This window comes from Nothobranchius furzeri, chromosome 7 (genome assembly GCF_043380555.1).
Source record: "Nothobranchius furzeri strain GRZ-AD chromosome 7, NfurGRZ-RIMD1, whole genome shotgun sequence".
NCBI lineage: Eukaryota > Metazoa > Chordata > Actinopteri > Cyprinodontiformes > Nothobranchiidae > Nothobranchius > Nothobranchius furzeri.
This window is the reverse complement of record NC_091747.1, coordinates 23,822,755-23,836,689: the sequence shown is the minus strand read 5'-3', so window position 1 is coordinate 23,836,689 and position 13,935 is coordinate 23,822,755.

The following is a 13,935-nucleotide window of genomic DNA, read 5'->3' as shown; positions in this document are numbered from 1 at the left end:
TCTGATTGGCCCATATCATATCATGATATGACATCATGACATCATGACATCATGACATGACATGACATAATGACATGACATGACATCATGCCATCATATCATGACATGACATAATGACATCATGACTTGATGTATTTGGTGCTTTCTTTAGAATTCTATTTTTTTATTTAGAATAAAGTGATTTTATTTAGAATTCAGTGTTTTTTATTTAGAATTCAGTGCTTTTTATTAAGAATGTGGTACTTTTTATTGAGAATTCAGTGTTTTTTATTTAGAATTCAGTGATTTTTATTTAGAATTCTGTGTTTTTAATTTAGAATTCAGAGTTTATTCAGAATTCAGTGTATTTTTATTTAGAATTCAGTATTTTTTATTCAGAAATCAATGTTTTTTATTTAGAATTTTTTGTTTTTAGAATTCAGTGTTTTTTATTTAGAATTTGGTGTTTTTTATTTAGAATTCAGTGTTTTGTATTTAGAATTCAATGTTTTTTATTTAGAATTTGGTGTTTTTTTATTTAGAATTCAGTGTTTTTTTATTTAGAATTCAGTGTTTTTATGTAGAATTCAGTGTTTTCATTTAGAATTCAGTGTTTTTTATTTTGAATTCAGTGTTTTCATTTGGAATTCAGTGTTTATTATTTTGAATTCAGTGGGTTTTTTTACAATTCAGTGTTTTCACTTAGAATTCGGTGTTTTTATTTAGAATTCAGTGTTTTTATTTAGAATTCAGTGTTTTTTCATGTAGAATTCAGTGTTTTTTATTTAGAATTCAATGTTTTTTTTATTTAGAATTCAGTGTTTTGTAATTAGAATTCAATGTTTTTTATTTAGAATTTGGTGTTTTTTATTTAGAATTCAGTGTTTTTTTTATTTAGAATTCAGTGTTTTTATGTAGAATTCAGTGTTTTCATTTAGAATTCAGTGTTTTTTATTTTGAATTCAGTGTTTTCATTTGGAATTCAGTGTTTATTATTTTGAATTCAGTGGGTTTTTTTTACAATTCAGTGTTTTCACTTAGAATTCGGTGTTTTTATTTAGTATTCAGTGTTTTTTTTATTTAGAATTCAATGTGTTTTATTTAGAATTCAGTGTTTTTTTATTTAGAATACTGTGTTTTCTTATTTAGAATTCAGTGTTTTTTATTTAGAATTCAGTGTTTTTATTTAGAATTCAGTGTTTTTTTCATGTAGAATTCTGTGTTTTTATTTAGAATTCAGTGTTTTTATTTAGAATCCTCTGTTTTCCTATTTAGAATTCAGTGTTTTTTATTTAGAATTCAGTGTTTTTTATTTAGAATTTGGTATTTTTATTTAGAATTCAGTGTTTTTATTTAGAATTCAGTGTTTTTTATTTCAAATTAAGTCGTTTTTATTAAGAATGTGGTGCTTTTTATTGAGAATTCAGTGTTTTTTTATTTAGAATTCAGTGATTTGTATTTAGAATTCTGGGTTTGTAATTTAGAATTCAGTGTTTATTCAGAATTCAGTGTATTTTTTATTTAGAATTCTGTGTTTTTTATTCAGAAATCAATGTTTTTTATTTAGAATTTTGTGTTTTTTTAGAATTCAGTGTTTTTATTTAGAATTCAATGTTTTTTATTTAGAATTTGGTGTTTTTTATTTAGAATTCAGTGTTTTTATGTAGAATTCAGTGTTTTCATTTAGAATTCAGTGTTTTTTTATTTTGAATTCAGTGTTTTCATTTGTAATTCAGTGTTTTTTATTTTGAATTCAGTGTTTTTTTTACAATTCAGTGTTTTCATTTAGAATTCAGTGTTTTTATTTAGTATTCAGTGTTTTTTATTTAGAATTCAGTGTGTTTTATTTAGAATTCAGTGTTTTTTATTTAGAAATACTGTGTTTTCTTATTTAGAATTCAGTGTTTTTTTCACGTAGAATTCAGTGTTTTTATTTAGAATTCAGTGTTTTTCATTTAGAATTCAGTGATTTTATTTAGAATCCTCTGTTTTCCTATTTAGAATTCAGTGTTTTTTATTTAGAATTCAATGTTTTTTATTTAGAATTTGGTGTTTATATTTAGAATTCAGTGTTTTTTATTTAGAATTCAGTGGTTTTTATTTAGAATTCAATGTTTTATGTAGAATTCAGTGTTTTCATTTAGAATTCAGTGTTTTTTTATTTTGAATTCAGTGTTTCATTTGGAATTCAGTGTTTTTTATTTTGAATTCAGTGTTTTTTTACAATTCAGTGTTTTCATTTAGAATTCAGTGTTTTCATTTAGTATTCAGTGTTTTTGTTTAGAATTCAGTGTGTTTTATTTAGAATTCAGTGTTTTTTATTTAGAATACTGTGTTTTCTTATTTAGAATTCAGTGTTTTTTATTTAGAATTCAGTGTTTTTATTTAGAATTCAGTGTTTTTTCATGTAGAATTCAGTGTTTTTTATTTAGAATTCAATGTTTTTTATTTAGAATTTGGTGTTTTTATTTAGAATTCAGTGTTTTTTATTTAGAATTCAGTGGTTTTTAATGTAGAATTCAGTGTTTTCATTTAGAATTTGGTGTTTTTCATTTAGAATTCAGTGTTTTTATTCAGAATTCAGTATATTTATTTAGAATTCAGTGTTTTTATTTAGAATTCAGTGTTTTTTATTTAGAATTCAGTGTTTCTTATATAGAATTCAGTGTTTCTTATGTAGAATTCAGTGTTTCTTTTGTAGAATTCAGTGTTTTTCATTTAGAATTTGGTGCTTTTTTATTTAGAATTCAGTATTTTTCATTTTGAATTCAGTGTATTTTTATTTAGAATTCAGTGTTTTTTATTTAGAATTCAGTGTTTTTATTTAGAATCCTCTGTTTTCCTATTTAGAATTCAGTGTTTTTTATTTAGAATTCAATGTTTTTTATTTAGAATTTGGTATTTTTATTTAGAATTCAGTGTTTTTATTTAGAATTCAGTGTTGTTTATTTCGAATTAAGTCGTTTTTATTAAGAATGTGGTGCTTTTTATTGAGAATTCAGTGTTTTTATTTAGAATTCAGTGATTTGTATTTAGAATTCTGTGTTTGTAATTTAGAATTCAGTGTTTATTTAGAATTCAGTGTATTTTTTATTTAGAATTCAGTGTTTTTTATTCAGAAATCAATGTTTTTTTATTTAGAATTTTGTGTTTTTTTAGAATTCAGTGTTTTTATTTAGAATTCAATGTTTTTTATTTAGAATTTGGTGTTTTTTATTTAGAATTCAGTGTTTTTATGTAGAATTCAGTGTTTTCATGTAGAATTCAGTGTTTTTTTCTTTTGAATTCAGTGTTTTCATTTGTAATTCAGTGTTTTTTATTTTGAATTCAGTGTTTTTTACAATTCAGTGTTTTCATTTAGAATTCAGTGTTTTTATTTAGTTTTTAGTGTTTTTTATTTAGAATTCAGTGTGTTTTATTTAGAATTCAGTGTTTTTTATTTAGAATACTGTGTTTTCTTATTTAGAATTCAGTGTTTTTTCATGTAGAATTCAGTGTTTTTATTTAGAATTCAGTGTTTTTCATTTAGAATTCAGTGTTTTTATTTAGAATCCTCTGTTTTCCTATTTAGAATTCAGTGTTTTTTATTTAGAATTCAATGTTTTTTATTTAGAATTTGGTGTTTTTATTTAGAATTCAGTGTTTTTTATTTAGAATTCAGTGGTTTTTATTTAGAATTCAATGTTTTATGTAGAATTCAGTGTTTTCATTTAGAATTCAGTGTTTTTTATTTTGAATTCAGTGTTTTCATTTGGAATTCAGTGTATTTTATTTTGAATTCAGTGTTTTTTTTACAATTCAGTGTTTTCATTTAGAATTCAGTGTTTTCATTTAGTATTCAGTGTTTTTGTTTAGAATTCAGTGTGCTTTATTTAGAATTCAGTGTTTTTTATTTAGAATACTGTGTTTTCTTATTTAGAATACTGTGTTTTCTTATTTAGAATTCAGTCTTTTTATTTAGAATTCAGTGTTTTTTCATGTAGAATTCAGTGTTTTTTATTTAGAATTCAATGTTTTTTATTTAGAATTTGGTGTTTTTATTTAGAATTGTGTTTTTTATTTAGAATTCAGTCGTTTTTAATGTAGAATTCAGTGTTTTCATTTAGAATTTTGTGTTTTTCATTTAGAATTCAGTGTTTTTATTTAGAATTCAGTATTTTTATTTAGAATTCAGTGTTTTTATTTAGTATTCAGTGTTTTTTATTTAGAATTCTGTGTTTCTTATGTAGAATTCAGTGTTTCTTATGTATAATTCAGTGTTTCTTTTGTAGAATTCAGTGTTTTTCATTTAGAATTTGGTGCTTTTTTATTTAGAATTCAGTGTTTTTCATTTTGAATTCAGTGTATTTTTATTTAGAATTCAGTGTTTTTTGTGTAACACCCGTCCCACTTCTATTGAGAGGGGCCCTGGGTTCCTGTTGTTACTTTCCTATCGATACTCCCTTTATGATGCTTATGGTATAAAATATGCAATAAAACCACACTATATAGGACAAAGAAATCACACACAAGCAGGTCAATTAAAAGTTAACTCCACTTTAGTGAACAATTAACACGGCAACAAAAAATAAGAAAAATCAATTAAGTTTGTTGAACAATAGTATGGTATCTACTTCAATATAAACAAAGTAATCGAATAATATTATGGGCCCACACGCACTCTCACCAACACACACACACCTCAAATACTACAGTCTTAGCCCACCCCTCGTTGCAGGCCTGGGTCGTGGCTCGGGTGCGTTGGGACCTAAAACAATATGGTCGCTTCACTTGTTACCAAGCAGTAAAAAAAAACGTGCACACAGTACTCACACCTCCTGGCAGTTTAAGGGGACAGCCGGGGAAAGCTGAGTCAAGGCTACCAGCAGGCTGCGGCAGCAGCACTCAGTCGTCGTCTCCGCGTGCTCCCAGGTGAACACATAACTTCAGCACACCAGCAAAGGGGACCTCTCCGACACGCCAGCAAGATGTCCGTCTCTTCCTCACAGTATCACACAACTCCGCTCACAGTAGGGTACAACAGTTTCCACTCCAGTTAACATCCGTCAACACGAAAATACTTCTGTCGCCCTTCTATGAACTCTGCGTTCACTCCACACTGTTCAGCTCTCGTCTCTCTCTCGCTTCTTGCCGAGTGCACCCGGCTCCCCCCTTACTCCCGCCCCTCTATCTGAGACTACTTCAGGGTTCATTGGAATTGTAGTACATATCAATACCATATCACAAATAATGGCATAAACCTCAAAATACAAAAACTGTGCATTAACTGACACACATCACATACCTTACAGGCATTTGTAAACATTCTTGAACACATTAAACATTTGCAATTAACCATGAATACAAATTAACTATTTAAATAACTGACCTTTTTATATAGCCAGGGCTACACCCTCCCCCTTCTGAATGTCTGAATGTCCCCATCAGACCTATTTTCAGTAGGCCAGTTAAAAACTCACATAACATTTAGGAGTCTGGGTCGCAGCAAATCTGAATTACCATACCTCGGTAACTAATAGTCACAGGTCTGTCACTGGGCCTTCCAGGTTCATCATAACTGAGACGCAAAACAGGTCTCACCCTCCTTTTCGTTTGGAGGTCATAGGGTGAGTCAGCATCCCCCACAGAAACACTAGGTGCGGGAACATCCCTCTCCTCCATCTCTTCAGCCACCACAGAGTCTTGGTGTTGTTGTAAACATTCCTCTGTCTGATCTACTGCTACTGAGAGGTGTTCCCCCAGTTCCTCCACCTCAGACAATTCATGAACACTGGGAAGATCACTTTCCATCTGTTCAGGAAGGCTCACAACCTCCTTTTGCTTAGTCTCCTCATTTTGAGGTTCAACACGGTCATGAAAGGCTAAAGGAGGTTCATAGTAGACACACTGTTCTTCAGACTCTGAGGACGAATCATCTTCACTCAGATGCAACAAATCTTGTGTCTGACTTTCATTTTCACAACTCACTTGCTGTGCCCTGGTCCTTGGTCTCTCTGGTCGCGCTGTCTTTTCTGATGGAGCAGACATCCTGACCATGTAACCAATGGGCAGCAGGTGATCCCTATGCATGGTCCTTACTATACCAGTTCCTCTCTCTGGTTTTACACGATACACCGGGAGATTGGGTAACTTGGCCATCACTATGTAAGGTAGTGAGTTCCACCTGTCTTTTAGCTTGTGCTTTCCTGTGAGGCCCAGATTCCGAACCAGCACGCGATCACCTTCTTCAAGTGTCTGATTCCGAACCCTCGCATCATACAGTCTCTTGTTTCGTTCATGGTTCCTGGAAGCTGCATCAGCGGCTAGCTGGTAAGCTTGTTGAAGTTCTTTTCTCATGTTAACCACATACTGGTGGTGCTTTAAGTCATTTTCTTCATCTGACCCCACACCAAAACACAGGTCAATGGGTAGTCGCGCCTCCCTTCCAAACATGAGGAAGTAGGGCGAGTATCCTGTGGCATCATTTCTAGTGCTGTTGTAAGCATGTACTAGCTGGCTTATATGCTGGCTCCACTTTGGCTTTTTAGCTGGATCCAGGGTGCCCAACATTGCCAGTAAAGTACGATTGAAACGCTCAGGCTGCGGGTCACCCTGAGGATGGTAGGGCGACGTTCTGGACTTACGAATGCCCAGCAGGGTCAATAGCTCCTTAATGAGCTTGCTCTCAAAATCTCTTCCCTGGTCCGAGTGAATGCGAGCAGGCAATCCATAATGCACAAAGAACTTTTCAAAAAGGACTTTGGCAACAGTCAGAGCCTTCTGATCTTTTGTGGGAAAAGCTTGAGCATACCTGGTGTAATGATCAGTGACCACCAGCACATTAGCTATACCTTTAGAGTCAGGCTCAATAGAAAGAAAGTCTATGCAGACCAGGTCTAGAGGGCCATTACTGGTGATGTGCTGTAAAGGGGCAGCTTTCTGTGGGATGGACTTCCTAGCTACACACCTTCCACAGTTCTGTATGTATGTTGCAACTTCAGATGCAACTCTGGGCCAGTAAAACCGGTCTTTAATGAGCTCTGTAGTTCGTTCTGTGCCCAGGTGACCAGCATCATCATGTACTGACTTTAGTATCATTGGCCGATACTTAGCGGGCATGACGATCTGACTTACTTCTCGACCAGAGGGTCTTGTGGTGACTCTGTAGAGAAGGCCACGCTTAACCTTTAACTTGGATCTTTCTCGCATGAGCAACACAACATCTGGGTTCGCATGTGTAGGAGCTGAAACGCTTTGGTTTCTCTCAACTTGAAATTTCACCACACCTACAACGGGATCAGAGTCTTGGGCTTCTGACAGTTCTTTCAGGCTTAGCTGTTCCAGCGGGCTCACTTCTATTTGTGTGAAGTTTGCATATAAAGCTGGAATGGCGTCTGGCGCAACACCCAGCTGGTCAACAAATCTGGTGGTTTGTTCTTGAAACCCATTGGTAGTGATCCGATGACACACAGCTTTTACTCCAGGAGGTGGGATATCCACCCATCCACCTGTGGTGTCCTGCGGACTCCTGGACAGTGAATCGGCATCCACGTTTTCACGGCCGGGCTTATATTGAATGTTGAAATCATAGGTGGAAAGTGCTGCTAGCCACCGATGACCTGTCGCGTTCAACCTGGCAGTGGTCAGGACGTAGGTGATTGGGTTATTATCAGTTCTCACTGTGAACTTAGCCCCATAAAGGTAGTCATGGAACTTCTCCACTACTGCCCATTTCAGAGCCAAAAACTCCAGTTGGTGAACTGGGTAGTTCCGTTCTGCATGACTCAACTTGCGGCTGGCAAACGCTACCGGGCGGAGCCCTTCTGGGTACTCTTGGTTCAGGACTGCTCCTATCCCATCCAAACTGGCATCAACATGTAGAATGTATGGTCTGGTTGGATCAGCAAATGCCAAAACTGGAGCATGTGTGAGCTTGTAAACAATGCTCTGAAAGGCGTCATCACAAGCTGGGGTCCACCGATCACCAAACGGCTCGGCAACTCGAAAGTAGCTATTTTGCTTTCCTTTAGCGACACCCCTTTTGCTACCCTGGGCAGGAGGATATCCTTTGGTCAGTTCTGTCAAAGGGCGGACTATGGCGGAGTAGTTTTGGATGAACCGCCGATAGTATCCACAAAATCCAAGAAAAGATCTTAGGGATTTCAGATCAATGGGTTTCTTCCAGTGGGTCACCGCACTCACTTTCTCAGGATCAGTGGCAACTCCTGAGGCAGAGACAATGTGTCCCAAGAACTTCACCTGGGGTTGGCAAAATTGACACTTGTCAATGGAGACTTTGAGACCACATTCCTTCAGTCGGTCCAGGACTTTAAGTAGCCGTTCGTCATGCTCCTCCAGTGTCCTGCCAAACACAATAAGGTCATCCAGATACACAAGGACTTGAATCAGATTCATGTCTCCAACTGCTCTCTCCATTAACCTTTGGAAGGTTGCGGGTGCGCCAGTAATGCCTTGAGGCATCCTCTCAAACTGGAAAAACCCAAGAGGACAGATAAAAGCTGTTTTCTCTTTATCAGCCTCAGACATCTCCACTTGGTAATAGCCACTTCTCAGGTCCAGTACAGAAAACCACTTGCTTCCTGTCAGGCAATCCAGTGCATCATCTATGCGGGGCATAGTGTACTGGTCTGGGATGGTTCTGGAATTCAGTAGACGGTAATCAATACACATCCGCACCTTGCCATTCTTCTTCCGGACTATGACAATCGGGGAAGCATACGGACTGCGTGACTCTTTGATTATGCCGGCTGCCAGCAGCTCTTGTAGATGGCGTCGGACATCTTCAATGTCAGCAGGTGCAATTCTGCGAGATCTCTCCCTGAATGGCCGCGGGTCTCTCAGCCTTATGTGATGAGTGACACCTTTGGCTAAGCCAACATCCCACTCCTCCAGGGAAAAGACATCTGCTCTTTTTGCTAACTTTGCTGCTAACCTGGCTCTCCACTCTTCAGGGATAGGAGAATCTCCAAAGTCAAACAATTCAGGATCAATGGACCTTTCTTGGGCAGAGGTCTTTGTTAACTCAGTGACAGTGTCCACCAAGTACACCTGAGCTAGCACTGTACCGGTGGGGACAATAGTTTCTCTTTGGGTCTCATTTCTTAGCAGAATTGTGAAACTGTTAGTATCCATCTCAGAAGAAGGTAGTACCACAGATGGAACCAGCACGCCAGCTGGGAGGTTTGTGGATTCACCTACCTCTACCATTAGAATACTTTTGTCTAATGGCTGCTGTTGTTCCACTTTGCACACTGCATACTGCACTGCACGAGGAGGGATAGTGATAGGCCCGGGACCCTGCCACTTCACATGACCCACCACGCCTGTTTGTTTGGTGATAAGTGATGAGGGCTGTTCTGAGGAGAGCGTATTTATCCTCAGTGAGCGGACCTCATCTTTTCCTCCTACCTCTTCACAATCTCTCAGCAGAGAATGCAGTTTCTGGGAGTTAGTGCCAATGATGACAGGAACAGGGTCTGGGCTCTTTGGGTCTGGACACACCAAAGCCAAGACTGTGACTGTTTCTACAGCTTCCTTTGAGTTGGAGGGAAAACCCACCTCAACTGCAACATACCCCTTGTATGGGTAGTTGGAATCACTCAGTCCCCATATGGCGAGATCTTTTAAAGGAAGAATGGGCACATTGGGGATGAAACGGGAATACCAGCCCTCAAATATAATGGTGACTCGAGAGCCGCTGTCAAGGAGAGCTCTACATGGTTGTCCCTCTATGGTCACCTCGGTCATCATGGATGGACCAACCAATCCATCTGGGAGTCCACACTGTGAGGATGTGTGCACGGAACTTTTCCTGATGGAACCGACCTGTGTGGGCTCGGAAGCGCCACCTGTAGCCCCTTTTTCCTCTCTGCTCCTACGGAGGGCTCCGAGTAGCCTCTGGATTACTTTGGCAGTGTTTTCAGGCGCCATGCAGCGGGTGGCAATATGGCCGTTCTCCCCACACCGGTAACAAAAGTAGCTTTCTGAATCATTGGCAGCATATGGTCTGTTTACTTTGCTTCGTTTGGCTCTCCCCTCTGTCTTTGTTGAGTCCATTTGGGTTGAACCCTGTGCCACTGCCATAACAGTCAGCTGGTGTTGTAACTGTTCAACTTGTTGCTTTAACTGCTGGACTTCATTCTCCGCCCCAGCCTGAGCAACTTTCTTGGTTTGTTTCGACATTAGCTCGTCATCTGAGCGCTTGCTTGTTAACTCTTTAATCTCACAGCGTAACTCTTTGATCTCGGCCTTGAGCTCTTGAACCTCGGTTAATTTGCCTTTGGTCTCTTTGCCAACATTCACTTGTCTAACTGTGGTGTTTGACTCATACCTCACCCTTGCATGGTCTTCTTCTTCTCGAATCTCACTGAGCAGCCTCAGGAAAGTAGGTGGTTCCTCTTTCCTCTCTCTGAGTCTTAGCTGCAGTAACATCATCTCTGACTCAGTTGCACCCCGTATAAGCTGGTCAATACGGGCACGGTCGACTCGATGGCTAGGCAGACCCCCTCGCTGTACTACTTTGGTCAAAGAGTGTTCCAATCGTCTCAGAAAGTCTGACAGCTTTTCACCTCGCAGTTGACCCAGGCTCCTGAAGGCGACGTACAAGTCTTCGCCAGTCTCCAGGGATCCAAATGCACTTTCTAGAGCCTCTACATAGCTCTCCGGGCTGGCATCAGGATTATCTCGCCGTACAGCTTGGATGATTTCCAACGCTGGTCCCTTTAGGCTCTCAATTACTCTCCTTCGCTTCTCTCGCTCAGAGCAGTCGCACTCTTCAATCATCAGGCGAGCCTGCTCAACCCAGCTATCAAGGCTCTCTTCACCTGCTGGCGTCGGAGAGTGGCCAGAAAATGTCCGCAGACGTCGAGATGCAGTATTCTCACTGGTAGGTCGCATAGTTTTCGCTAACAAGTCTCCGACTGCCCGAATGATGGCTTCAGGGGAGTTTTCCTGTGGGGTTGTAATAGACAACAATGCAGTAACATCATCAATGGTTTTACCTTCTTCTACCATTAGTTTCTTAAGCTTGACTGAGAAGTCATCAGCTGACCTCACAGATTCAGTGAGGAGAAAAATTTTCCAGACAGGACCTCCGTTCAATGGCTGCACATGTGGTGGTATGCGGTCTGGCTGTATATCCTGGCGGCATTCACACAGCACAAGGTTATCACCTGTCTGGGTGTCTGTTAGTCTATCTCTTACTTTTACTCTCCCAAAAGCTTTTACTGACTGAGCGGTCTCTTCAATGTCTGATAAGTCAAAGTCAGTAGGAACATCATGCAGTACAAAAGCCCTGTTTGGGTCTATACCTGCTTTACTGCACCAGCTACTAAGCTCAGGTGCAAATTGAGACTCTTTTTGAGCAGTCATCCTACAAATCTTAATGCTGGTGTGCTAAGCTGTGCAAATCTGTAAACAAAATATCCCTCTAAAGAACAAACTAGAAAAGTTAAGCACGGAAGTATCCCAGCGGTGCCTCCAATTTGTGTAACACCCGTCCCACTTCTATTGAGAGGGGCCCTGGGTTCCTGTTGTTACTTTCCTATCGATACTCCCTTTATGATGCTTATGGTATAAAATATGCAATAAAACCACACTATATAGGACAAAGAAATCACACACAAGCAGGTCAATTAAAAGCTAACTCCACTTTAGTGAACAATTAACACGGCAACAAAAAATAAGAAAAATCAATTAAGTTTGTTGAACAATAGTATGGTATCTACTTCAATATAAACAAAGTAATCGAATAATATTATGGGCCCACACGCACTCTCACCAACACACACACACCTCAAATACTACAGTCTTAGCCCACCCCTCGTTGCAGGCCTGGGTCGTGGCTCGGGTGCGTTGGGACCTAAAACAATATGGTCGCTTCACTTGTTACCAAGCAGTAAAAAAAAACGTGCACACAGTACTCACACCTCCTGGCAGTTTAAGGGGACAGCCGGGGAAAGCTGAGTCAAGGCTACCAGCAGGCTGCGGCAGCAGCACTCAGTCGTCGTCTCCGCGTGCTCCCAGGTGAACACATAACTTCAGCACACCAGCAAAGGGGACGTCTCCGACACGCCAGCAAGATGTCCGTCTCTTCCTCACAGTATCACACAACTCCGCTCACAGTAGGGTACAACAGTTTCCACTCCAGTTAACATCCGTCAACACGAAAATACTTCTGTCGCCCTTCTATGAACTCTGCGTTCACTCCACACTGTTCAGCTCTCGTCTCTCTCTCGCTTCTTGCCGAGTGCACCCGGCTCCCCCCTTACTCCCGCCCCTCTATCTGAGACTACTTCAGGGTTCACTGGAATTGTAGTACATATCAATACCATATCACAAATAATGGCATAAACCTCAAAATACAAAAACTGTGCATTAACTGACACACATCACATACCTTACAGGCATTTGTAAACATTCTTGAACACATTAAACATTTGCAATTAACCATGAATACAAATTAACTATTTAAATAACTGACCTTTTTATATAGCCAGGGCTACATTTGTTTAGAATTCAGTGTTGTTTGTTTAGAATTCAGTGTTTTGTTATTTAGAATTCAGTGTTTTTTCTTTAGAATTCAGTGTTTTGTATTTAGAATTCAGTGTTTTCTTATTTAGAGTTCAGTGCTTTTTATTTAGAATTCAGTGCTTTTTATTTAGAATTCAGTGTTTTTTTATTTAGAATTCTGTCTACCCCAATGACTGGGTTTTAAATTGTTTTAAGAATTTTATAAAAAAAATAAAGTGACAAAAATCACATTAGCTAGAAAGAGTCAAGTGGTTCCTGAAGTTGAGATCAGTTTTTGGTCATGAAACATCAACAATGTGCTTTTCAGATTAACTCACTAAAGTTAAAAGAAATACTGGCAAAAGCTACTTTACTCATTAATATTATAAAACATTCAAATAGTTGTGGGGAAATGAAGAACAACTACATTTTAGCTGCTTTGTTTGTTCATCATTGTCTCTTTTAATCAGATTTAACATTCTTCAGTGTGATTGTTGGGGCCAAAAAGTCACATCCGGCGTTGTCTGGAGATCACTGAGCAATACAGAAGCCTTTACACAAAGATCCTTCTCAGATTTATTCATGCATTTGTTTCATGATGATTTCTGGCTGATGGAGGTGCGCTTACAGCTGATGCTGCTCAGCAGTTGTAGCTGTGACGCCCTCTAACGGCCCAGTTGACGGTCAGAGCGTTTATCACGGCTGTCAGCAGGTACAAGGCTGCGGCGCTGCAGTTAAAACACAGAGACTAAGAGACAAAAGCACAAACATCACCATTACACAAAAGGGCAAATAAATAATGTGAAACTTCATATGGAAGCCCATTGCTTCCACAAAAACAGTTGTTATTTCTAACCACGTCTTATCTCAGTTACAAACTCCTCATTTTGACTTTAATTGTCATAATTATCACATGTGACCTTTTTGTGTCAGGAGTGCAGCTGCATGCTTTCACAACCCAAAGTCACTAAAAGAACCAGCTGTGGTGTGTGTGTGTGTGTGTGTGTGTGTGTGTGTGTGTGTGTGTGTGTGTGTTACCAGGGTGCTCCAGGAGATGGCCGTCATCCTGTTGTGGACCCCTAAATAAAAAACACCAAATTCTAAATTAAAAACACTGAATTCTAAATTTAAAACACTGAATTCTAAATAAAAAAATACTGAATTCTAAATAAAAAACACTGAATTCTAAAAAACCCCACTGAATTCTATATAAAAACATTGAATTCTAAATTAAAAACTCTGAATTCTAAAAAAACTGAATTCTAAATAAAAAACACTGAACTATATATAAAAACACTGAATTCTAAATAGAAAACACTGAATTCTAAATAAAAAACACTGAATTCTAAATAAAAAACACCAAAATCTAAATAAAAAACACTGAATTCTAAATAAAAAAATACTGAATTCTAACTAAAAGACCTATGTCATCATGACATGACATGA